This window comes from Ranitomeya imitator, chromosome 3 (assembly GCF_032444005.1).
Source record: "Ranitomeya imitator isolate aRanImi1 chromosome 3, aRanImi1.pri, whole genome shotgun sequence".
NCBI lineage: Eukaryota > Metazoa > Chordata > Amphibia > Anura > Dendrobatidae > Ranitomeya > Ranitomeya imitator.
Window position 1 is genome coordinate 65,082,719 of NC_091284.1, and position 26,618 is coordinate 65,109,336.

Below are 26,618 nucleotides of genomic sequence, written 5' to 3' on the forward strand. Positions count from 1 at the left end.
GAGGTCTACCTATGATGTAAATTACAGACGCCTCTCATCTTTTTAAGTGGTGGAACTTGCACTATTGCTGACTGACTAAATACTTTTTTGCCCCACTGTATATATATATATATATATATATATATATATATATATATACTGTATATATACAAACGAAATGTGTCATTTTTAACTTCATCCCTTTTAGAGATCATTTAATCTTCAACTTGCTTAATTGTTCACAACAACAATAATTTTGACCAGGGGTGCCGAAACTTTTACATGCCACTGTATGAGATTTCATAAAATATCATGCATGCAGTGAAAATCCAGAATTTGGAGGTAAAATTAAAAATTAGCATGGAAGTTTGAACCTTCTATAATGCAAATCCACATCATGTCCACAATAAAATATGCAAGGTTTTTGGCTGCTGCGGATTTGGCAGAGGATATTCCAATGTAGAAAATCTGCTCAAGATACGTCCAATGTGAATATACTCTAACTTTATACAATTAAGGCAGATTTACACAATTTATTTCTCACCCCTTAAATGGAAAATGGCATACGTAGAACATGGACAAAATTGGCACCTATTATTATCCCCCACTGTGAACACAGCAGTCCAATTCAGCCCCAGGAAATTAATGGGGACAATTATTGCGTTCCCCAATATCTAAGTTGTGAGTGAAAGTCAGGGCGGAAGAACTAATGAGATGCTAAACATAGCCCGAGACGAGGAACGAGCACGTGGAGAATTTGCAATTTTTGCACAATGGAACACAGATAACTGATGATTCCTGTCAGACGCTGCGGCCCAAGATTACAGCCGACTATGAGATAACAATTAACATTGAATATATTAAGCCCCGGTGATGGATAGGAGAATCATAAAGCATGGCTTATTCAATAGATCCTCTTTATTCCACTCTGTCAGGGAAAGTGCAATTTACTAGAACATCACTGTGGATCAACTTTCCCTACACGAAACAATCTCCTTCTCATTATTCTCTAGATAAAATGGAGGTTTCCTGTGTGTTTATAGACACTTTAATGCGCATGTGTAACCACTAAGCAGATATCAGACACATTTATAAATGTAATATTTCAGCTGCCGATTCACAATTTAAACTCCAGATAAGAACTTTTAGTTTTTAAAGGCGCAAACAACAAATCTGAAAATCTGTAAAATTCCTTTGATCCAACATATGCAACTAACAACAAAGGAATGTGTCGCCCATAAGGTAAAAAATGTATATATCATGTAGTCAACTCATTAGTGATGAGCGAGTGCACTTGTTGCACGGGTTTTCCCAAGCACGCTCGGGTGGTCTTCGAGTATTTGTAACTGCTTGGAGATTAAGTTTTCATCGCCTCAGCAGCATGATTTGCGGCTACTAGACAGCTTGATTACATGTGGGGATTCCCTAGCAACCAGGCAACCCCCACATGTGCTCAGCCTGGCTAGTAGCTGTAAATCATTCAGCTGAGATGATGAAAACTAAATCTCCGAACACTAACAAATACTCGGAGACCACCCAAGCGTGCTCAGGAGAACCCGAGCAACAAGCACACTCACTCATCACTAGTAGTAAGCAGTTTACACTGGTTGTCTCCTCGTCAAAAAGCTTTGTCTACTATGTTATTTCATATAGAAAAAAGAGGTATCTTAAAGGGAACCTGTCACCCCGTTTTTTCAAGATGATATAAAAATTGCGCTAAATAGGGGCAGAGCTGTGCTTTAAATTAGTGTATTTTTGGAGCCTTTATTCCCCACCTATGCTGCCGAAATACCTTTGTAAAGTCGCCGTTTTGGGCTGTCACTCACGCTGGTCTGGTCATATGGGCGTGGTGACAGCGCTGTTTCTCCCCCAGATCTCCGTTGGTGGCGTAGAGGTGTGCGCATGCCCAGCAGGCGAATCCAGTGCACAGGTGAATGAAAAAAGCGCGATCTGCGCTATTCCGCGGTTTATTGGTGGGCGTGGCCATCTTTGTAAGGACGCGCGTGCACAGATGGTACTTCTCGGCTTCCCGGGGCTTCAGCAAAATGGCCGCGGGATGCCGCGCGTGCGCAGATGGAGATCGCGGCGGCCATTTTCCTGAAGCCGAGATGCGATCCTGAAGTGCAATACTAAGGAAATCCTGAAAACATGACCTGTTGGTGGCTCTTGAGGACCAGAGTTGGGGAACACTGCTTTAGAGCATTAGGCTGGTTAATTACATTTGTAAGTTTTACCTCCCTAGTCTTCATAGTCTCCTATCCTAGTGCTGATGTATGTCCAGAATAAATTGCCTGGTGGTCAGCGTAATTTGCAATATAACTTACGGTAATCTTCTGTACTTGTACTATTTATCCTATGTAACTGGCTGGTGGTTTCCTTTGTGCAGTTTTCTGCTATGTTTTTATTATTCATTAAGATAAGATCAATTTGCATATTCTTTTGGAGTCCGAATTGTTTTCTGGTTTAGTACAAAAGTCATGAGTCAGACATGGCCGCCATTAGCTATATCACCTATACTAAAGATGCTTGGATAGGCTAGGCTTCTAAAAGAAATTGAAACATTTGAAAAAACAAACATTTTACTAAGAAATTGGAGAAAACTCAGAGGGTTAAGGATATGATCCCAAGATGAACATTTGGTGAGATTCTGATGTCGCAAAATTTGGGCGGTAATACTGTACCTATTAGGAAAATTGGGTTACTTGCATTTTTTCGTTGTTGTTTGGTGTTTTTATATGCATTTTGTGTTTTTGATGCTTCGCTTTCTGTTTCTTTTTCCTATCTCACGTGGTAAATTAAGATGCTTTGTTTTGGTACTTTCTGGTAAACCTTATTGATATAGTCATGTATGGATTACATGCGGTTATAGTGCGTTTCCGCATCTCATAAAATTCTAATAGGAACATTTGCACATAAAGCTCATTTTGCGGTTTTGAAGGAACGCATCGCAGGTCATTGAACACAGCGTAACAAAAAGTACAGTGGGTATTAGATTTCTTTTAAATCCATCCACTTTTTCTTGAACGACAAGACGTTGCGTGTTTTTTATGTATTTTTTATGTAAAATACGCAATGTCAAAAACTCCCAGTGGGAATTTAACCTAATACAAGCGATGCCCAAATTTCCAACATGTAACTTCTTCATATACGGTCGACCTCAATTCCATTTTCACCTTCAAATCAGTTTACATGCGGCTCTTGCACGGCTTGTGTTCATTCTGTTCATGGTTCATTTGTATTTCCTGATTTGTAGGATACATAAAAAGACAAAAGTTGAATTTGAGTATGAAGCCTGAGTTCCGCTTTGTAGGAAAAGCAGTGACTCGTAACCTGGATTCATGAGCCAGGAAATGGCTGCAAACCGTTATACTGAAGACACTGAAGACTGGTTGATGGGAAAAAAAACTTGCAAAATAAGTTATTTTAACAATTTATAGGAAAAGAATGAATATATAGAAAAATAAATGAAGCAATCAGACATCTTAGGAATACGGGAAAAAACGGATGCAATGAGTTACAAGGTCTGAGGGGGATCAGACCCGGCACTAGGAATAACATAGTATATACATTTTTACTGGAGGATTAACGCATCATATACAGTATGTATCCTACGGGCGGGTGTCTGAACAGTCGCGCCTGGGTCGGCTGACACAATGTGAGATACTAGATATTAGACCGTTCCAATTTGGTGGCACCATGTCGCTGTGGAATGGCTAACTGCCATGATACTTATATGTACTATTACTACTTACTTACTGCAGGGTATTTGCTCATTCAGTTTTTATCCTAGGTTTTGTATGTTAAATGGCCGCAGTGTGAACATGCTCCTAAACAACGCACTTATACCAACTTACCGAATGTTCCGGCTCATTTCTGTGGCTTCACATGACACTAGTGCATTTTTTTTTACATATTAGATCAATTCATTGTTAAACAGAGCTCTATGATACTTGATGTTTTTCATTTTCCGCTAAACTGGGCCGATGCGTAAAAAAGTAGAAAATGAACAGCGAAAATTTCCTACAGCCTCAACAAACATGAAAATAAAGAAAAGAAAAACAAACTCATAATAACAAGCCAAAGGTTCGAGTGCTTCCACAGGCAACAAGGAAAGTCTAAATCCGGTATTTTGGAGTCAAACACCATAACATGAGCATTAGGAATCACAAAGACTGTAATCTGCACTTGGACTCTCTACTGTACCAGGAAGCCGGAGACTCTCTGCGTGCTGACATATTACATTACTACAAGGACCTATATTTACATGCCTCCATAAAATAACGTGACTAAACGTAGCATGATATTTTTTTAAAGGGTTATTTCCATTTTATATATGGGATATGTCATATTTTGTTGATCGGTGGAGATCTGGCCGCTAGGACCAACATTGATCCCGAGAACGAGGCTCTGAAATTCCCCATCTGTATGTAACATTGTTCTGTCAAATGCACCATTGCTTCATTCATTTCATATGGAACTACTGGAAAAAGCCATTTTGCCATTTACAGAGCTCGGTGTTTTCCAATTTTACCATATTAAATGGAGTACATGCCAGTATGCCGCATTATTCATTTGAGGATCTTTATTGGTAGGAATTAAAGGGGTTGGACCCCTCACCAATTGTATGGAAATCACCTCTGGAAAGGTGATAACTTCTAGAGATGGGAGAAATCCTTTAAGCATTATAGAGGACCATTATCTGTATTTTTTTTAAATTGAGTACCTCCTCTTGTTGCTGTCATTCCATTGATTCTTGAACAGTTTTTCTGTTTGTTCTGTTGCCCTCCCTTATGTGGTGTGGGGGGCATAACTTTGGAATCGAGAGGCATAGAAAGAAAACTGCTCCAGAATCAGCAGATGGGAAGAGTTAGATGCCCGTATAACTCAGACGAGGATCGTAACGCAATGCTCAGTTTGGCTATCAGGTCTCCCAACCTGACTGTAACAACATGGCTGACAGGCAGTCTGCGCATTGTGTTGCAATACTCGTCTGTGTTATACGGCCATCTGACCCTTCCAGAAGAGTCTATAAAGGCACGGATGATTGACCTTGTGGAGACCAAAACATCCAACACCGCGGAGACACCATCACATGTTTCTCAATGCAGTGATCCAGAACACTGCCCCCAAATATGCAAATTCCCTTGGTTGTTCCTTCCTGGGGAAAGGCCTGGCTATTCACTGCCTGCATTGAGAAACACGTGATGGTGTCTCCGCAGCTCCTCTTCCAGAAGAGTGACAATTGGAGGTGGTACAAAAAAAAGAGATAAATGTGAGCTTACATTGTTTCACATTTCAATAAGTATTGATATTGAATCAGCATTGTACCATGGGTGCCGAATACTGCCGGTAAAGGACAGCAATTGTAAAGAAAAAATATTAGAACTTTATTGAAGCTATATTGAAGAAGTAATCCCATATGGTGGAACAAGCTGTCCACTTCTGAATGCGTCCATGTTTTCGACCAAATGAGATTACTCTTTTAATGTATCTGCAATAAAGTTCTAATCATTTACCAGTGGATGTGCCAATAATTTCCCCTTTTTTTCTTTACAATTGCTGTCCTTTACCGGCGGTATTCGGCACCCATGGTACAAGGATGATTCAACATCAATACTATTAAAACGCAAAACATGGTAAGTGGATGTGGCAATAATTTCCCCATTTTTTTTTCACAATTGAAGGAGCTACTAAACTTAAATGGCAAAATCCAGTGTAAGGCGATCTTCAATAAGGAGTTAAATGTGTATGGGTGCCATATTAACCAAACAATTTTTAGCCCTATACTCAGGAATTAACTGTAGGATCACTGGAGGTTTGACTACATAGGGATAATGAGAAAGGAGGTGTCAACATCCCCTCTGAATATAACAGTAGAGAGCATGTGAGTGTGGGTTACACGTGCACTATTTCTCTTAGAGATCCATAGAAGGGATTGGAATATGGACCCGCTCTAATTACACAGGTGACTTACACACCTTTCCATGATCAGTGTGGATCATAGGATTATCACCAATCCTGAGAACAGCAGATACATACAGTGAATGGGACAACCCCTTTAGGATGCATCCAATATGAGAGACTGTCAGAAGAAACCTTATAATCACCTTCCACATTTAATAAGTCAATGTTTGGGGTTCACAGAGAAAAACTAGTTGCAAGAAAGACACAGAATCATCAGCGGACCTTTGTGTCATGCCCTGCCCCTTCAGGTCCTGCCCCCTCAGGTCCTGCACCTATCTCACAAGTGCATCAGTTTTTAATACTGCATTCTTTTAAGGTTTGATAATGTATTTTTTTCCTGGACTATTAGATGCCATATTATAAGAATCGGACTTAGTGTGTATAGTGTGACTGAGGGAGAAGCAATGGCAACCCTAACATTATCCGTATCTCACCAGTGACCACATGTGTATGGAGGTTCATTAAGTCTGAGTCTATTTTAGCCGTTAGATAAAGCATGGCTCATTATGCAAACGTGTCAGACCATTACATCTTCACTAAGAATGTGAAATGTACATGAGATTGTATCAGGTCACGCCTGATGTAGTCAGATCTCCGCAGTGATGAAAGATAATACTCCAGGACTTCTACACTATCTATATATAGAGTGTCTACATTCCCCTCAACCCTCTGCCGCCAATCACTGCTCCTACATATACAAGTAATTAGGCAGCAATATATGATACTAATGAGAGTGTGCCACTATGCTTAGTATATATAGTATCTATTAAATTGAGAGCAGTAAAGGTAAGTTTTCATACCTACAGGATGACAGTATATACTCCAGGTAAGGAGACTCTAAAGTCCATTGACAAGTGTATGTATAGATGTTTCCTGCCTTAGTGTTCCTCCAGCTTGGGATACTGTAAGATGACCAACTGTTTTTTTTTAAATAAAAAATAATTTTGTCATACTCTGTCGGGAAACATTTGCACTATATGTGTTTATATTTGGCCACCAAGTGGTTGTGATGGGAAATGCAGCGTGTCAAGGATTTTTTTCTAGCATATATGGTAACAATAATGTAATGAATTTGTAGAGTAAGAAATTAGAAAAGGAAAATTCTGAAATGCTACGGGCGGACACATTTATATTTGAAATCATTAGAGTATGTATGTAGGTAACACATGTAATAAAATGAGTTTACCCAAATAGTAATTTCCTACCCAGGATAAAGACCTTCTAAGGATCTGCTAATTGCTGGTCTGTTTACCCCATTAAAAAAATGTAGTATTACAATAGTGCCTACTCTAATAAATGGACAATTTTGTAATACTGGGCTATAACCCTGTATGTTGTCACATGGAATCCTTATAGGTTCCTTAAGGAGCTCTCGGCACTGCGCCAAATAGTACTTGATTGAAACACTGATTTCTCTCCTATAACATTGCATTAGATGCAACATATCAAGGGTTCCGTATAACTGGTAAGCTCTATATGATAATGAAGCATACAATGGTGCAGCATGGGCCCACAGCTATCTATTGGCAATGCATTGTGGATCCATATGTCACAGATCCATAATACGTCTATAAACTAGGTACTGCTAAGGCTACGTTCACATTTGCATTGTGCGGTGCTGCGTCGGCAACGCAACGCACAACGCATGCAAAAACGCATGCAAAACGCAGCTTTTTGTGATGCATGCGTTAATTTTTTCATGATTTTTGGCGCAGAAAAAACAGCATCATGCAGCGTTTTCTGTTGCGCCAAAAAGACGCATGCGTCTTTTGCATGCGTTGTGCATTGCGTTGCCGACGCAGCCCCGCACAATGCTAATGTGAACGTAGCCTAAAGATTGCTCAGCTGACCCATTAAAAAAAACACCCCAAGTGTCATAAAAAACTCAACTGCTTCCAAGTCCCTCTTACTATGCTGGAAATACGGCTTAGCCAATCTCTTTCTGAGACTGGTCACCTCAGGAGCCAGTGATTGGCTGAGTGTGGATTTCTGAGTATTTCCTTTGTGTTGAGACACACTATGAGGCCCCTTTCATGGATGCCATAAGTTATAAGGCACACAAAAATGGCCCAACACACTATATGCCCACAATGAATTCCTCAATGCAATTTTAGCACATTATACACCCAAAATACACAGTATGATGACCCCAAAGTGTGCCCGCAACTCAACATACTATGATGCTACCATAGTGCCCTTTAACACTGTATAATGCGCCCACACTGATCCACCATAAAGAATGATGAGTGCCCTTTAACATTGTATAATGCCCCCACATCACAACAACAGAGTTTGATTACCTTATAGTGCTCCACAAATATTATGAGGCACCCAAGTGACCACAAAGTATTATGCCCCCACACTGACCCCAATACAGTATGATCCCCCACATGTAGGATAGCCCCCAGTGACAGATCCCCAAAGAGTATGATACACCCACAAGTCACTTCCACACAGTATGATGATCCCATAAAATAGAATGCCCCCACATTGTATGATGACCCCACACAGTATGATGGCCCACATAGTTACATCGCTCAGCATGATGCCTCTAGTGACCACCCAACAGTATGGTACCCCCACAGTTTGCACCCACAAGTACTGACTAACAAAAATAGTAATAACAAAACTCCTCCAGCTCCAATCCGCTGCTCTAGTCAGTGCTGTGCGCGGGCTGAGGGTCCACACAGCTGGCGAAACCTAGTTATGTCATTGCACGAGCTGCGCAAAGTCTCATCTGCTTAGGCTGAATGGTGAAGCAGGAAGATGACAGCTCTCCGCTCCATAACGCATTCAACTACATCTACAGCCTGAGGATGCGCGGACCATGAAAATTGAGATGTGAGCGCTGGAGTGAGTGCCGCCGATCGACCTCCGCTGTCAGTGTGACCCAATGGGTTGGCAAACGGTTGAGATATGTTGTTTCTGGGTTTTTTATTATGCTAGTGTCTTAAAAAAAAAGAAAGACAGACAAATGTCTAAGAGATTCTTTATCACTAATCATAGAAACATTACAATGACTGATATTGATGATTATATAGTAATAGAACAATGATAATAGGAAAGATACTAAATAATTAATTTAATGTACGTTAGAAACGCGCCACTTGATCCTTTGAATTTGATGTCGGTCACTCCATGGTTAATCGACGTAACACGCGTTCCCTTTGTTAATCCCATCCCTAACAGCTCTGCTTCATGTCAGCAGATACAATCCATTTTGTTTTGCATTGTAGTTTATTCGATAATAATCAGCAGACAAAAGCTTTTATTCAGCGGTGAAGGTGCTTAACCCCTTTGGTAATTTATGTAGGAAACCAAAGCATAAAGAATTTCTCCTGTTAAATGAAAGCATGCATAATAAATTCTCTGAAATATTGGTCTCTGCCCAAACTATCAGGAAATTGGGAGCCAGAATAATTTATATCTTTGAATATGTTAACAAGCAAAGCATCAGCTGGGAGGAGAGCCGAGCCTGAGCAACACTGATGAAGCCAAACAAAAATACCAGCTGTCTCCGCTCAGAGAAGACGGATTACCACCTGTCCTGTCTTCTAATACATAATACATGGCACGCCGCCCCATCCTTACAGTCGCCGCAGTCGTACAGTGAACCGAACAAACTAAAATGAGTGAAATATAGGTAATTATTGCCTTACATCATAATCCTTGTCCTGTACAATCACACACGATACACAACAAAACAATGCCCCCCGAAGAGTTCAACCGCTCAGATACACATGGAGACAGTGATGTGAATCTCGACACAATCCCAAACTATGCTGTCTATGTAAACGATCATATTTGGGCAGATATTTTGACTATTTTTGAGTAAGACTATGACAACACCCAACTTTCTAATCAAGAATTATTTATTAAGTGTTCTATGCTTTTTTGTAGGAAGTCCTAGATTACTTCTGCCCTGCTAATAGCAGTTTCATGGATAGAGAGGGAGAAAGAATAGAGGGAAAGAGAGAGAAAACGTTAATATCATAGCTCAATATGGAATTACAAATTGATGTGTCATGTGTTTCGTTAAGGAATATTTAAGGATCCAAGACGATGCTCTCTATGGGGCCAGGCCTTTCACCGGGAAGGAACATCCAAGGGAAGGGCAGCATCCAATAAAGGAAAACATCCAATAAAGGAAAACCACCTATGCCAAGCATGGTATCCATCCACAGACTTTCTACTAGGCACTGCTCCTGATAGCCAGTTTCCTTCTCCACACTGATGAGTGGCAAAAACCCCGAAACAGCTGTCTGTGGATGGATACCATGCTTGGCATACGTGGTTTTCCTTTATTGGATGTTTTCCTTTATTGGATGCTGCCCTTCCCTTGGTTGTTCCTTCCCGGTGAAAGGCCTGGCTATTCACTGCCTGCGTTGAGAAACACGTGATGGTGTCTCCGCAGCTCCTCTACTTGCATTTGCATATTTGGGGGTAGTGTTCTGGATCACTGCGTTGAGAAACACGTGATGGTGTCTCCGCGGTGTTGGATGTTTTGGTCTCCACGAGGTCAATCATCCGTGCCTTTGTATTGATTAAGATTATTGTACTTGTTTTTTATTATGTATACCCCTCCTCACATGTAAAGTGCCATGGAATAAATGGCGCCATAGTAATAAATAATAATAGTAATAATAATAATAATAATAGTAAGTACTTGATTACTGCAGCACTTTACTTCCTCAGAACTAATAGCTGTTTCAGGAATAGAAAGGGAGAAAGAAAGGGAGAGAAAAAGAGAGAGAGAAAGAGAGGGAGAGAGAGAGGGCGAAAGCTTTAATATCACAGCTAAATATGGAATTACAAAATGTTGTGTCATGTGGTTCCATAGGGAATATTTATGGATCCAAGAATATACTGTCCATGGGGACAGGCAGATCTTTTGAAAAGGAGTTGCATTATGGAGATAGAGTTTTTCTGATTGTGTGATCGAGAATTATTAATAAATTTAGGGCTGTATTCTATACTGTCTGTAGCAACATATTGGTTCACTAAAAGACTTTACTTCTTCCCTGCTAATGGTAGCTCCAGGAACAGATAAAGAGAGATACTGTATATTAACTTATTACTGCTTAATAATTTCTAACCAAAAAAGGGAGTTAGATGTGGTTTTATATCTGTACAAGGAATTTTTAAGTTAATAAAGTCTTGTGATTACATCAGCATAGGCAATAATGATTCAAAAATCATGTAGAAATATACGTACGTACTATCGGGGGAGAAAAGAAAGGAGGCAGAGGCTAATGCGAAATGATCCAGCAGGCCTGGGGACCGTGGCAATGGCTAAGCTGCAGCTCCACTGTATTGATCCGAATTGCAATGGAATGGAAATTGGAAATGGGTGCCAAGCTATTACAGAAAGAAAAGTCTACTGCTAAAGTGAGAAATTATATAATAATATTAATAAGTATGCTGTTTTTTTTTTCTTAATAACTGATTTAAACTTTGAGCTCACTTTACTTGTACACAGATAGCACAGTGATTTCTGCTATGGATGCTAGTTATATTCATTCATCACAATAGATGAACGTGACTCCTCGATGGAGACAGAGGAAACTCCCAAGAGGGTTATGACCTTTCCTAATAGTTAAATATGTCCTAAAAGGGCTAAGCAGCCAGTAATTGTCTCTACATTATTATGTTACTGTGTTTATTTTATCCTCAATGGAGGAAGTGATCCTTTACAAAAAGTTAATAAATCTGTTTAGAAAAACAAACAAAAGGATCAAAAATCATCCTCTTCCGACGATGACAGCAGAAAGGAGCAGACGGCAGCAGATGCATGACGGACAATCCAAAACCCATTTACTTATTAAACAAATCAGAATATTCCAAATTTGTTTAATTTGGTTATAAAATGAGCTTCTGTTTAATTACTTCAAACTCCCTACGACTAAGTGCACCGGACAGATACGTTTTGGCATTTCTGGGGGAACTCTTCCACCTCCATGTTTTTTAGGAGAATTCCACCTGTCGTAGATCTAACGTTTTGATAATGAAACAATTAACAAATTCAGTTCTTGGCAGAGAATATTGCAATTAACGACTTTATCTACTAATGGCACAATGAAGGGAAATTACTTTTGCTTACCTCCAAGGTGAAGTGAAGGCAATTGACAAATAAGGGAATTAGCATACAGAACATGGCTTGTTTTAAATATTACTTTGCAAAAATTTGGGGCGCTATCAGTGTCGGACTGCATTGGCAAAGGCTCACCAGTAACAATGATTGATTCTTGGGGCCCACTGTTCAGCTAGATGCAAAAATAACCTGACACTAGTACACATATTTACTTTTGTTTCTATGTGATACTAACTTGGCTAACTTGTTTATGAATTATTAGATTTTACCTATTTCTGCACGTGTATTAGCACTACTCATTAGAACTCCTTCACATAGGGCCTACCAGAGGATTCTCCTGTTCTCCCGTGGGCCAGTCAGAACTTGGGCGCTATAATGTATAATGTAATAAAGAATAAAAGACAATCAGAAACGGTGTTGAAAATTTTTTAACAAAAAAAAGACCTCTAGATCAGATTTTTACTGTGATAAGTTCCCAATCCTGTTATATATAGCTTATATGGTCTTCACTCTTTAACAGACCATTGCAATTTTGTATTCACGATCTTAGGGGTTGAGTTCCCCCCTTTGCACAGGGGGAATCTCGAGCTATCTCTGCAGTCTCTCATTCTTCTCCTGATGCAGTGATCGGAGATGTCGGTCCCAGCGTCTGGCTCGGCCTGATACTGTGCGGATGGTTTCTGCTGTTTTCCCAAGCTCAGCCATTGAAGTCAGTACTGGTCAGTGGCGAGCAAACGTCTCTGGGACTAAGTCCTGCTTTTTTCCTTCTGAGCATGCCCAAGGAAAGACCTCTCATTGGAAGTCAGGGGTCACATGCTCAGGTACTGCTGCAGCTCCCATTGGTCTTCTAGGAAGTGTTGTGAATTCTGTGGCCAAGCTCCCTCCTGTGGTCGTGCGTGGTACTGCGGCTGGTTCTGTCTATAAGCTTCCTTTGGTGGATGAGAGTGGTATTGCGGCTTCTGAGTTTCCTTCCTCAGGTGATGAGGTTAAGTCGTTAGGTGCTGCTCTATTTAACTCCACCTGGTGCTTTGATCCTGGCCTCCAGTCAATGTTCTAGTATTGTCTTGCTTCCTCCTGGATCGTTCCTGTGGCCTGTCTATCCTGCATAAGCTAAGTTCTGCTTGTGTTATTTTTGTTTGCTACATTTTCTGTCCAGCTTGCTATATTGGTTTTTCTTGCTTGCTGGAAGCTCTGAGACACAGAGGGAGCACCTCCGTACCGTTGGTCAGTGCGGAGGGTCTTTTTGCCCCTCTGCGTGGTTGTTTGTAGGTTTTTGTGTTGACCGCAAAGCTATCTTTCCTATCCTCGGTCTATTCAGTAAGTCGGGCCTCACTTTGCTAAATCTATTTCATCTCTGTGTTTGTATTTCATCTTTACTCACAGTCATTATATGTGGGGGGCTGCCTTTTCCTTTGGGGAATTTCTCTGAGGCAAGGTAGGCTTATTTTTCTATCTTCAGGGCTAGTTAGTTTCTCAGGCTGTGCCGAGTTGCATAGGGAGCGTTAGGCGCAATCCACGGCTACCTCTAGTGTGGTGTGATAGGATTAGGGATTGTGGTCAGCAGAGTTTCCACGTCTCAGAGCTCGTCCTATGTTTTTGATAAAAGTCAGGTCACTTTGTGTGCTCTGAACTTCAAGGTCCATTGTGGTTCTGAATTACCTGTTCATAACAAGGAAGATCCTGAAGTTGCTCTGGTATTGCAGCAACTTCCATTGGTCCTCTAGGAAGGTCCTGAAGCTGCTGCAGCTATAAAACGTTGGCATGGCCGCACGGCCATGCGCTAGTATCACTTCATGTTATGAGCTTGCTAACTGTGGTCGCGCCTATATGATTGTATTCAGGGACCCGGCTGAAATAAGCCCCTTGAATACCGGCACCTCCGGAGAGGAGTTTGTATGATTGTATTCAGGGATCCGGCTGAAATAAGCCCCTAGAATACCGGCACCTCCGGTGAGGAGTTTTTGTGTGCTTCACTGTGTGCGTGACCACTGACTGCCATCAGCTCAGCAGTTAGCTGTGTTCCCTTGTAACGCTAACAGGGCACAGCGTGTTCTTTTCTGTGTGTCTCAGTGAAGTAACTGAGTTCACGTATACCACCATATAGTGCCGTCATATTCTAGCAACAGGTTGTCTCCTGCACGGTGGACCCCAGGCTGCGAACGCACCAATTAAAACATGCATATTAACTCGGAGCGTTCCGCCAGTCCTTACACACGATATATCTAAAATACATTAACAAGTTAGATCAGTTTTCCTCTGAGCAAACAAGTTCAAGCACCTTCATCACAATCTGACACTGATCTCACTGACATAGACTAGGAACAGGACGGTAAAATTAACCAGATATGTTGAATGAATATCTATGAAAAATAATTAACCTTTTGTGTCGCCATAACAGTGATTATACTAATTATTGATCTATTTGGTTGAATATTATACAATATGCTTTTATTAAAATCAATTTTCCTGATGGTAAAAACTATGAATTTTTTTATTTACTTTATTAAAACTACTGCTTTAGTTCCTAATTATTTTTAAGACCGCTTGTTGTCTGAATAGTAATGTTCTGGTTACAGAGGGTTTAAAGGGGGTCTGTCAGCACACATTGACTGATCAAGGGCAGACTTCCCATCTATAAGAAAGAAAAATAGAATTGATTGCATCTTTTTAACCAGATCAACCATAGCGCTGGTTACAATAGATCCTGATGGCTTATTGGTGCAAGTTACCAGTGCTGAAAAAAAATTGTAACACACTCTAGCAATTGTGTAAAAAAAAGTCACATTTTAGGCTAGCGCTAAAAAGTTGTCATGTGTTTCCAGCCTTATTGTATATCCATTGAAAACATGGTGCAAACAGTGTAAGATGAGTTGTTGATGCTGTGAGTTTTCACTGAGCAGAAAACGCAGCGTCTTACAGTTTCCAAGTAAAGTGATTGGGATTTATAGAAATCTCCTGCCCACTGGGATTTTTTTTACACTGCGTAAACTGGCCTGTGATTCTAGATTCAGATCCATGACATGTTAAAGGGAACCTGTCAGCAGTTTTGGCCGGTACGAATTAAGGTCACCCCCTTTCAGGGCTTATCTACAGCATTCTGTAATGCTGTAGATAAGCCCCCGATGCGACCTGCAAGAGAAGAAAAACAACTTTTATTATACTCGTCTGCAGGGTGGTCCGGTCCGATGGGTGTCGCAGGTCCTGGTCCGGGGCCTCCCATCTTCTTGTGATGCCGCCCTCCTGCTTGTTGCACAGTCTCCCCAGCATCGCGCTCCTTTGCAGGCGTACTTATCAGCACTGTTGAGGGCAGAGCAAATTCCCGCAGTGCGCAGGCGCCGGGCCTCTGACCTTTCCCAGCGCCTGCGCACTGCAGTACTTTTCTCTGCCCTCAACAGGACAGATAAGTACACCTACGCAGGAGCGCGATGCCTGGGAGCCTGTGTGGTTGATGCATGGATGCGTCATCCACATGAAGCAAGCAGGAGGGCGGCATCATAAGAAGATGGGAGGCGCCGGACCAAGACCAGCGACACCCATCGAATCAGACCGCCCTGCAGGTGAGTATAATTAAAGTTATTTTTCTTCTCTTGCAGGTCGGATCGGGGGCCGATATACAGAATTATAGAATTCTGCAGATAAACCCTGAAAGGTTGTGGCCGTAACTCGTATCGGCCAAACATGGTGACACGCTCCATTTCATTTCTCTTGTGGGTACGCTGAGTTTTATGTGCAGATTTAGGATTGCATTAGATGTTGAAAACTTGCAAGTAAGAAATACATAAACGATATTAGTGCGCTTCTGGTGCGGAAATGTACTAAAACCGCATGTAATCCGAACATGACTGAACCAATAAAAGTTGTATCAAAGCCAAACATCAGGAAGTATCAAAAACAAAGCATCATCTGTAAAACATCACATGCCAAAAAGAGACAACTGAAGCATCAAAAAAAGCATGAAAAAATGCAATTTAAAAAAAACCTGCAATTTAAAAAAATCGACAAATATTTATTGTGGGAATGTAGTTTGGTCTCCTGAACAGAGTGACTGAAAAACATTACAATTACAGCATGTTTCCACCATGTTTTTAATGCACTTGTGATAAATATGGATTATTTTGTACCCAAGCTCTGGAGTGCGCTGACATTCTTCTCTGCATGGACACATTCCCACCTTCTTGTTTTCCACCTATCCCTGCTCTCTTCTTGCTCCTATATGCCCAGAGCTATGAAGTAAAGGGGTCGTCTGGTCCGAGTTGATAAGTCTGCAGTCATTCAGACTAATAGTGTGACGGTACCTTAAGTCTGCAGTCATTCAGACTAATTATGAATCCCCCAGTGGACGCACTGTTTGCTGCAAGGATTTGCTGGTATACACCTGGTATATGGAGCTGGTATGCTCCGCTCCATACACCTATATGGAGCGAGGCCATGCCTCAACTAGTCACGTGGCCTCACTCCATACAAGTGTATGACAGCAAGGCTGCGCCCACTGCCCGGGAGTATGTATAACTCATACATACCCTCCAGTCCTGGTGCAGAAACCAGCGAATCCCCGCAGCACATGCACTGACTGCAGACCTATCGATTTGGACCAGACAACCCCTATAAGCAAAAATGGGGCAGAGATAAATAGGAAACAATGATTTGCAAGGTGCACTGTACAGATCCCCTACGTCAAGGGTGCACCTAGTGTTTGTGCTTGCAGTGACAGACATCTTGATCTGGCATCGTCCCTATAATTGCTTGTTACAGGAGGGCATTCTTAAGTGTGAGCAGGACTTATTCAGATTAAATTAAGCCTCTAAATATGTAGAAAGTTTTCATTTATTTCCTGATCTTGAAATCAAATATTTTAAATATTTCAAAAGGAATTAAAATCCGGTAACATATATTCTCACACAAAAAGCCCACAGATTCGCTCTGGAAAGCTCTTTTTATGTTCTTCTCCTTTCCTTTATTTTTAATCTAAGTAAACTTTTTATCCACCTGAAAAAAAAAAAATATTACGGTAAATTTACTTTCGCTATCGGTAACCAAAAAATGTATGACAACTTCTTCCGCCATGAGACATTGTGATTCCGTAACTTTTACCTATCTAGACTTTGTATGTTGTTCCTCCTACGTTTACATAGGTGTAATTTCCCCAAAATGCATTAATATATCGTCCTGGTGCTTACAACAGAGAACAGTTTTCACCCCATATTCCTAACACCACTTGTAGGTTGGTGGGATCCCTATAAAACTGACCCTACCAGTTTGCGAATTTGTTATAAAGGCAGATTAGATTGAGAGTCTTAACGCTACAAAAAGGTCAGTCTATGGGGCAAAAAGAGGTAACTTCTGCTCCCAGGCCAAGCTTCCTCATCTGACCTGAAAGCCCCTCTGCCATATTACAAAAAATCTAAAAACTCATATATTATGTCTGGCATATGAAGGGTTGGGACCTTGGCTCAGATTTGGGCTCCAGCAGCTTCATTATATGGCACTATACAAATAACTAACATATCTAAAGCGCGGCACCATCATGGCCGTTACAGAAAATTGAATTTCTCTCTATGTTTAATACTACTTGTTATTTCTTGCATTTATTACTAAGAACATTGTTCGTACACCAACAGCATTACACAATTTGGTATTAACTGTCAGAAAACTGGTCGAACCGCCTAATAAACCGGTAAGAGCTCAACATAACCACAACTATCACAATACACAATTCATAGAGAAATACCTAGCATTATCCTGTACGAGGGTGTGTGAACGTACATACCACAACGCTGTGGTATCTCTACAATTAGCGGTGATGTTCTGGTCATTACAGGCAGATAGGATATTCTGCTCATTGTAGGTAAATGTCATAGAAATCATTAATCCCTGTGACAACTGCTCCTTCCTCTCCATACAGGCTATGACTGTTTTGACCTCGGTGGGTACATAAATATGGTTGTATCGTGGTTTGTGGAGATGGAAAAGATCTGTATTAATGACAGCTGCGTATAGGACAGTTCACTAAAACCAGATATAGTCGAATTCCTGCTTGTTTTATCCCCCTTTTGGTTACAGGAAAGGGCTCTCTGCAAACAACGGGACTATCACCGGATGGGAAAAGTATTATTTTTATTATTATTATAGTGTCATTTATTCCATGGCATTTTACATGTGAAAAAGGGTATACATAATAAAAAACAAGTAATCTTAATCGATACAAGTCACGACTGGTACAGGAGGAGAGAGGACCCTGCCCGCGAGGGCGCACTATCTACGATGGGTGAGGATACAGTAGGTGAGGATAGAGCTGGTCATGCAGCGGTTTGGTGGTTGGTGGTTACTGCAGGTTGTAGGCTTGTAGGAAGAGGTAGGTCTTCAGGTTCTATTTGAAGGTGTTGATGGTAGGTGAGAGTCTGATGTGTTGTGGTAGAGGGTTCCAGAGTAGGCGTGATGCACGAGAGAAATCTTGTATGCGATTGTGGGAAGAGGAGATATGAGGGGAGTGAGGATCGGAGGTTGCGGGTAGGTAAGTACCGGGAGACGAGGTCACAGATGTATGGAGGAGACGGGTTGTGGATGGCTTTGTATGCCATGGTTAGGGTTTTGAACTGGAGTCTCTGGGTAATGGGGAGCCAGTGAAGGGATTAACAGAAAGGAGAGGCTGGTGAATAGCCGGGGGACAGGTCGATTAGTCGGGCAGCAGAGTTTAGGTTAGTTTGGAGGGGCACGAGAGTGTTAGACGGGAGGCCACAGAGCAGGAGATAGCAGTAGTCAAGGCGGGAGATGATAAGTTTTTGAAGATTCTAGGTTGACGATTGTATAGATCCAGGAGATGTTTTTGAGTTAAAGTCAGCAGGAAGTGGAAATGGCTTGGATATGTGGTTTGAAGGAGAGATCAGAGTATAGGATTACCCCAAGGCAGTGAGCTTGTGGGACTGGGGAAAGTGGGCAGCCATTTACTTTAATGGAAACGTTTTTGGGAGAGTCGAGTGAGATGGGGGAAAGATGATGAATTCTGTTTTGTCCATGTTAAGCTTTAGAAATCTAGCGGAGAAGAAGGATGAAACAGCGGACAGACATTGTGGTATTTTGGTTAGTAGGGAGGTGATATTTGGTCCAGAGAGGTAGATCTGTGTATCATCAGCATAGAGGCGATACTGCAAGCCATGAGATTCTACTAGCTGTTCCAGTCCAAAGGTGTAAAAGGAGAAGAGCAGGGGCCCTAAGACTGAACCTTGTGGGACTCCAACAGAAAGGGGGCGAGGTGTGGAGGTGGTGTGTGAGTGGGAGACACTGAATGTCCGGTTTCTTAGGTATGACATGATCCAAGATAGAGCCAAGTCTGTAATGCCAAATGATGAGAGGGTTTGTAGTAATAGGTAATGGTTCACTGTGTCAAAGGCTGAGGACCAGGAGAATGAGAACTGAGTAGTGTCGCTTGGCTTTGCCCGTCAGTAGGCCATTGGTGACTTTAGTTAGGGCAGTTTCAGTGGAGTGACGCAGTCGGAAGCCAGATGGTAGGCGGTCGAAGAGGGAGCAGCAAGAGAGGTGGGAGGATATTTTGAAATGGACATGTTGTTCCAGTACTTTTGAGGTATCTATCTACACTTCAAAAAGGTTCCAAGGCATAGCATGTGATATGGGCTAATAAAGGATATCCTTTTACATCCTAAACTACATATCTAGTAGGTAAAAAGTGTTGGGGAGAGGAGATAAAGTAATTCACTATTTTAAATTACAATTTGGAGTGCAGCCATTTGTTTCCATTGGATAGATAGAACCTAGGATTAAAATAAAATGAGCAAACATCCTGCAGTAAGTAAATAGTAATAAATAACATAGGGCGCTTGGCTGACAGTATTTTAGTCAAAAAAGTGTAAAAGACATCTCGCCGCAACAAGGTAACCCAATCAGGATGGATGGTAACGCTTGTAGTTCACCTCACTATGTGTTAGCAGATCTCAAAATAGAAGAGTGCAAAGCGGGACCCAAGCCTGACCGCTCAGACACCTGCCCATGGAAAGCTAGATCACAAAATGCACAGACCAAATAGGAGGAGTCACACCTGTACAGAAAGTACAAAAACCTTCCCACGGGCAGGTGTCCGACCAGTCAGGTCTGGGTCCTGCTCTGCATAGCACGGCCAACTACAAGAGTTAGGGTCAGTGGCGTAACTTGAAGTTCATAGACCCCAATGCAAATGCTCCAATGGGGCCCCTAATTGTTGCAAGACTTTAATAGCATTGTTTTTTTATATAGGCAAAGGGGACTTTTGGGGCCCATTTCGGTTCAGGGTCCAAGTGTGATTGCAACCCCTGCAGCTATTGTAGTTATGCCTCTGGTTAGCGTCCATCCTGATTGGGAACACCTTGTCATGGTGCGATCAAAATGGTGTCAACAAACTACCCTATGATATTTACATGTACTATTACTACACGAGGATTGGACATGATGGTCCTTTCCAAATCTAACATTCTTTGATTTATTTATTGTAGGATATTTGCTTATTTTGTTTTTTCCTAGGTTCTGTTTGTTAAATGGCCTCAGTGTGAACCTGCACCTACACAATGCACTTATACCAGCATGTGTTCCTGCTCATTTCTCTGCTTTCTCTACTAAACACTAATGTGTATTATTTCAGTGACATCACTTTGTGCATTATTCCACAGCTGTCACTTCACTCTGCATCAATCCAGTGCTGGGATATCACTATGTGGATTACTCCTAGGCTGACACCTATCTATCTATCTCTCTATCTATCTATCTATCTATCTCTCTCTCTCTATCTATCTATCTATTATCTATCATCTATCTATCTATCTATCTATCTATCTATCTATCTATCATCTATCTATCTATTATCTATCTATCTATCTATCTCTCTATCATCTATCTATCTATCTATCTATCTATCTATTATCTATCTATCTCCTATCTATCTATCTATCTATCTATCTATCTATCTATCTATTATCTATCTATATATCTTTCTATCTATTATCTATCTATCTATCTATCTATCTATCTATCTATCTATTATCTATCTCCTATCTATCTATCTATTATCTATCTATATATCTTTCTATCTATTATCTATCTATTATCTATCTATCATCTATCTCCTATCTATCTATCTATTATCTATCTCCTATCTATCTATCTATCTATCTATCTATCTATCTATCTATCTATTATCTATCTATCTATCTCCTATCTATCTATTATCTATCTATCTATTATCTATCTATCTATCTCCTATCTATCTATTATCTATCTATCTATTATCTATCTACTTGTTACTATTATTATTTATTATTATAGCGCATCTATCATCTATCTATCTATCTTTCTTTCTATTATCTGTGTATTATCTATCTATCTTCTATCTATCTATTATATATCTATTATCTATCTGTCTATCTATTATCTATCTATCTATCTATCTATCTATCTATCTATCTATCTGTCTATCTATTATCTATCTCTCAAACCAAGCTAATCTCTCAGCACTGAATTAATGGTTTACAACTGTGAAATATACTGTTCTTTCTTTATTTGCCGACGGCTGTCTATTCCCGATCTCGTGAAATTCTTCTATAATAAGGTAAAACCTATCTTTTCAGTCCTTGGGTCTTTTTCCTTAAGGTAAGCATTAACGTTAACAATTTACAAGAGAAAACGCATTAAAAAGCAGTTAGGGGCATTTTTCTGCTGCTATAAAGTGCACCAAACTCTCAGAGGTAAATGCTTCCCAAAGAAAGGATTATTGCTGCTTAAGTAAAAATATAAAAACACGCTCCTTTGTAGAAGCCACAAAAGGCTTCTCTCATTTCTGAGGACCACACCCAGGTACAGAAAGCCATTCACAAAGCCCTACAGACGTGAAGAAGCCAAGATAATAATCTTGATCAATCAACCTCTTTCAATATGAAGACGTTCTCTCTCCCACTAAAAGAAAAAATATCACCTACCAAAACGCACACGAAAGGAGAGTGAAATTTTTTTAAGGAGAATTAAGGGAGCAGCTATTAGAGTATTAACATAAGGCAATAGTGAAATTCTTCCCATGTGATGCCGTGAAGAGTCCCCGTCCCCTGCAGAACAGGCTCATACACCTCTGCTATACCGCGATGTCATGAGACAATTCTTTACATATCCACCAGTGCAGCCTATCCGTAGCGCCAGTAGGTGGCCACGTTATTTTATGAATCCACCTTAGGGTAAGTTCACACAGGGCGTTTTTGCTGGTTTTTTTTTTTTAGCACGGCAGCCTTGCAGCGCTGGAGTCCTGGGTTCAAGCCCCACCAAAGACAACATCTGCAAAGAGTTTGTATGCTCTCTCCGTGTTTGCGTGGGTTTCCTCCGGGTACTCCGGTTTCCTCCCACACTCCAAAGACCTACTGATAGAGAATTTAGATTGTGAGCCCCATCAGGGACAGCGATGATAATGTGTGCAAACTGAAAAGCGCTGCGGAATATGTTAGCGCTATATAAAAATAAAAGATTATTATTATTTCTGCAGCAAAACCTGATCATAGTAACATAGTAACATAGTTAGTAAGGCCGAAAAAAGACATTTGTCCATCCAGTTCAGCCTATATTCCATCATAATAAATCCCCAGATCTACGTCCTTCTACAGAACCTAATAATTGTATGATACAATATTGTTCTGCTCCAGGAAGACATCCAGGCCTCTCTTGAACTCCTCGACTGAGTTCGCCATCACCACCTCCTCAGGCAAGCAATTCCAGATTCTCACTGCCCTAACAGTAAAGAATCCTCTTCTATGTTGGTGGAAAAACCTTGGCAGGAAAGAAGCTGCGTCAAAAACACAGGTTTAGGTGCGTTTTTGGTGGTTTTTTTGGTGCGTTTTTGGTGCATTTTTGGTGCGTTTTTTTTATTGGTGCGGTTTTTTTTCTCTTTGTCCATACTAATGTCCTTGGATTTTCAGCAGCAAAAATGCAGGAAATAATGATACCTGCCTTTTTGCTGCGTTTTTGCTACTTTTTTCAACACCCATTCAAGTCAATGGGTGAAAAAACGCAGCAAAAACGCTGAAAGAAGTGACATGCTCTATGTCCAAAAAAACGCAGCAAAGCACAAAATACTGATCAAACAAAAAAACAAAGTGTGTGCATGAGATTTCTGAAATCTCCTAGGCTTTGCTGGTATTGTAGAAAGCAGATGAAAATTAGCATAAAAAAGCAGCAAAAATGCCCTGTGTGAACTTACCCTAACTCTGTATTCTGCCTCTAGGGGAGTATCACTTGTGCAATAATTATGTTCCCACATTTTATTTATATGTGTCAGGCCCCATTCAGATGTCCATTTTCAAATACGTTTTTAGTTTTTTTTCATGGATAGAACACGTACCCGTTATATCATACGTAGCTGTTCACATGTCCTTGTTTTTTTTGCAACTCGAGTCACAAATCAAGTTTGCTCTTTCAAATTAGATGTAAACATGGACAGTGAAAATAAACCATTCATGTGTCATCTGGGGGTTATCCATTTTCTTAACTGCTAAATGGGTAATAGAAGCTTAAAGGGTCGGCCTGTTTCCTAAAATGCCCTTTACAAATATCTATTTTTACACCCTAACATTTTTGTAATTACCTTTATTATAAAATTCCCTTCACTTCCCCCTATACTGCTAATCTTTAATTGTGTTTTTGTTACTTCACTTCCTGTGATGTTCTAATTGAGAGGATTTTCTAAAGGCCCCTTCACATTAAGCGACGCTGCAGCGATACCGACAACGATCCGGATCGCTGCAGCGTCGGTTTGGTCGCTGGAGAGCTGTCACACAGACCGCTCTCCAGCGACCAACGATGCCGGTAACCAGGGTAAACATCGGGTAACTAAGCGCAGGGCCGCGCTTAGTAACCCGATGTTTACCCTAGTTACCATCCTAAAAGTAAAAAAAAACAAACACTAGATACTTACCTACCGCTGTCTGTCCTCCAGCGCTGCGCTCTGCTTCTCTGCTCTCCTCCTGTACTGGCTGGGAGCCGGAAAGCAGAGCGGTGACGTCACCGCTCTGCTTTCCGGCTCCCAGACAGTACAGGAGGAGTGCAGAGCACAGCGCTGGAGGACAGACAGCGTTAGGTAAGTATCTAGTGTTTGTTTTTTTTTACTTTTAGCATGGTAACCAGGGTAAACATCGGGTTACTAAGCGCGACCCTGCGCTTAGTTACCCGATGTTTACCCTGGTTACCAGTGAAGACATCGCTGGATCGGTGTCACACACGCCGATCCAGCGATGTCTCCAGGGAGTCCAGCGACGAAATAAAGTTCTGGACTTTATTCAGCGACCAACGATCTCCCAGCAGGGGCCTGATCGTTGGTCGCTGTCACACACAACGATTTCATTAACGATATCGTTGCTACGTCACAAATAGCAACGATATCGTTAACAATATCGTTATGTGTGAAGGTACCTTAACAAGAGTCACAGGAAGCTGGGGCTGCACTCACTTCTCTGCAGCGTTTATCACCCCTCCTGGATCAGGCCTTCATCATTGGGTGGTGCTGCAGTTACTTTCTACAGTTTCTTATATTGACCTCCTCTGTCCTGGTTCCATGACATTGATAGAAGCTGTGGGAGATGTGAGTGCAGTCCCGGCCATTTGCTTCTGTCTCTGTCACCACTGCTTTTAACTGTGAAACAAGACAGTGAGCAGAAATAGAAGCAATGAGTGACAACAGGCCTCCCCACAGCTTCCATCACCGCCATCAAACAAATTATTATCAGGGTGCAGTTTTAGTGTCACTCACTACTTCTATCACCACCCCTTGATGATATCTTGCTTCACAGTTAGAAGCTGCGGCAGGTGGGGACAAATGCAGACTGCTGGTGCTGTGCTCCCCTCTCCCACAGCTTCTATTACCATGACCATGGATCTAAGAAATCTTCAGAAGGTGGTGAAGAAAGACACTGTAGTATGTAACTGAAGCGCCACTCCCTGATGACGTCCTGTTCCAGGAGGGGAAAGTGAGTGCAGCCCCAGCTTCCTGTGATATCATGTTTCAAATGTCACAGGAAGTGAAGTAAAAAAAATAATTGAGATTTACAGGATAGAGAGAAGTATAGGGAATTTTACAATAAAGTTAACTGCAAAAGTCCTTAGGGTATACAAAAAATATTTAGAAAGGACATTTTGGGTATCTCTTCACTTATCTAAATTTGTTTTTCATAGAAGAAAAACAGTTGCTACACTGATGGTAAAAGTGGACATATGGACCAAAGACAAATAAAAGTTGTATTCAATACACTGATGAAAAGCAGTTAATGTTTGCTTGTATGCAACTAAAACCCCAGATATCTGAATGAGGCCTTAGATGGTAGAAAGCATTTGATGAACTTTTGGCAGCTCATTAATGTGCAGCGGTGGGACACATGCAGAGGTGGTCTTATCCTGGTCCTTATCCCTGGTAGGACCTGCCACAGGATCCCTCCATATGCCGATACTGCAATGCGAGCTAACAGAAAGCGGGAGAATTAAAAAGGGGAAGGAAATTGAAACCTTCCTCTCGAGTCTTCCATAGAAGAAGGAGTCAACAACACCAGAAGGGGGTGCTCTATTTCTTTTTTTTAACCTTGAGCCGCTCTCTATTACACTTTTGAATACATTTCTATGGTTGTAGTTTCTTTAGTGACACTGGTTTGTGTATTTTAGAACGTACAGAATAAAAAGATGGAGACAAAGAAATTGCTACTTATGGAAATATTTCATAACCTGCACAACGACATAATTCTTCTATGTATACTGTCAGAAAACTGCATTATGTTGGCATTATATGCAAATACGTTTCCTGAGTATTTTTTGGCTTTACTCTATTTTCAAAGATATCAAAGTTCCCATATATTCGATACGGCTAGAAATGGAAGAAAATGCTCAGAGTCACAGCTCATTGTTCCTTGTGTTTACACAGTGAACCATATAATCCAGTTGACCAGAGTTCAAGGGTTCGCCATTGTGCATTAACACCATGCTATTAAACCCACGGACCTATTCAGAATGGACGATGCTATTAAACCCACGGACCTATTCAGAATGGGCGCCTTACTCTACTTTTCAGAATTTGTGATCATTTACTACTTTTATCCTACGTTACTAAATCAAAATGACCGTGACCGTAAAATACACTAACTCCACCCGGCAAAGTGCTGGAAATATATTAACACAAGCAGTTGTATAGTCGTGCGCTTTATATTTTTATTTTTTTACAATTAAAAAGAAAAAATTTATAAATGCAAAATATAGAAGGAAAGTGTGGTAGGTGTGTTACGGCAGCAAGGTGTGCAGTAATTTGCTGGACAATGCATGGTTTTTCAGACTTTATGGGTGCTCTAAACTTACACAAGATGAGGAGTAATAGGAGATGCAGAAGTTGAAAAACACACGTGTGGCCCATTTAGATAAAGCTGTCCAAGCATGATGAACGAAACGTCTGGCGATTGAGTTGGTTGAAAAATCATCGTTATCGACAGCACACTGTCCTGTGTAAACATGACACATGCTACCGAGTACATGATATCTATGGGCACAGAACGAGCATATTAACGATCATTCTGTGCCCACTGTGTGCCCAGGC

At 41.0% G+C, this 26,618-nt stretch overlaps 1 protein-coding gene across 6 annotated transcripts in view; it reads right to left on the reverse strand.

Moving 5' to 3' along the window:
• The window catches only part of ROBO1 (roundabout guidance receptor 1), a 1,753,811-nt gene that overhangs the window by 368,633 nt on the left and 1,358,560 nt on the right, over nucleotides 1-26,618 (reverse strand). The window lies entirely within an intron of this gene.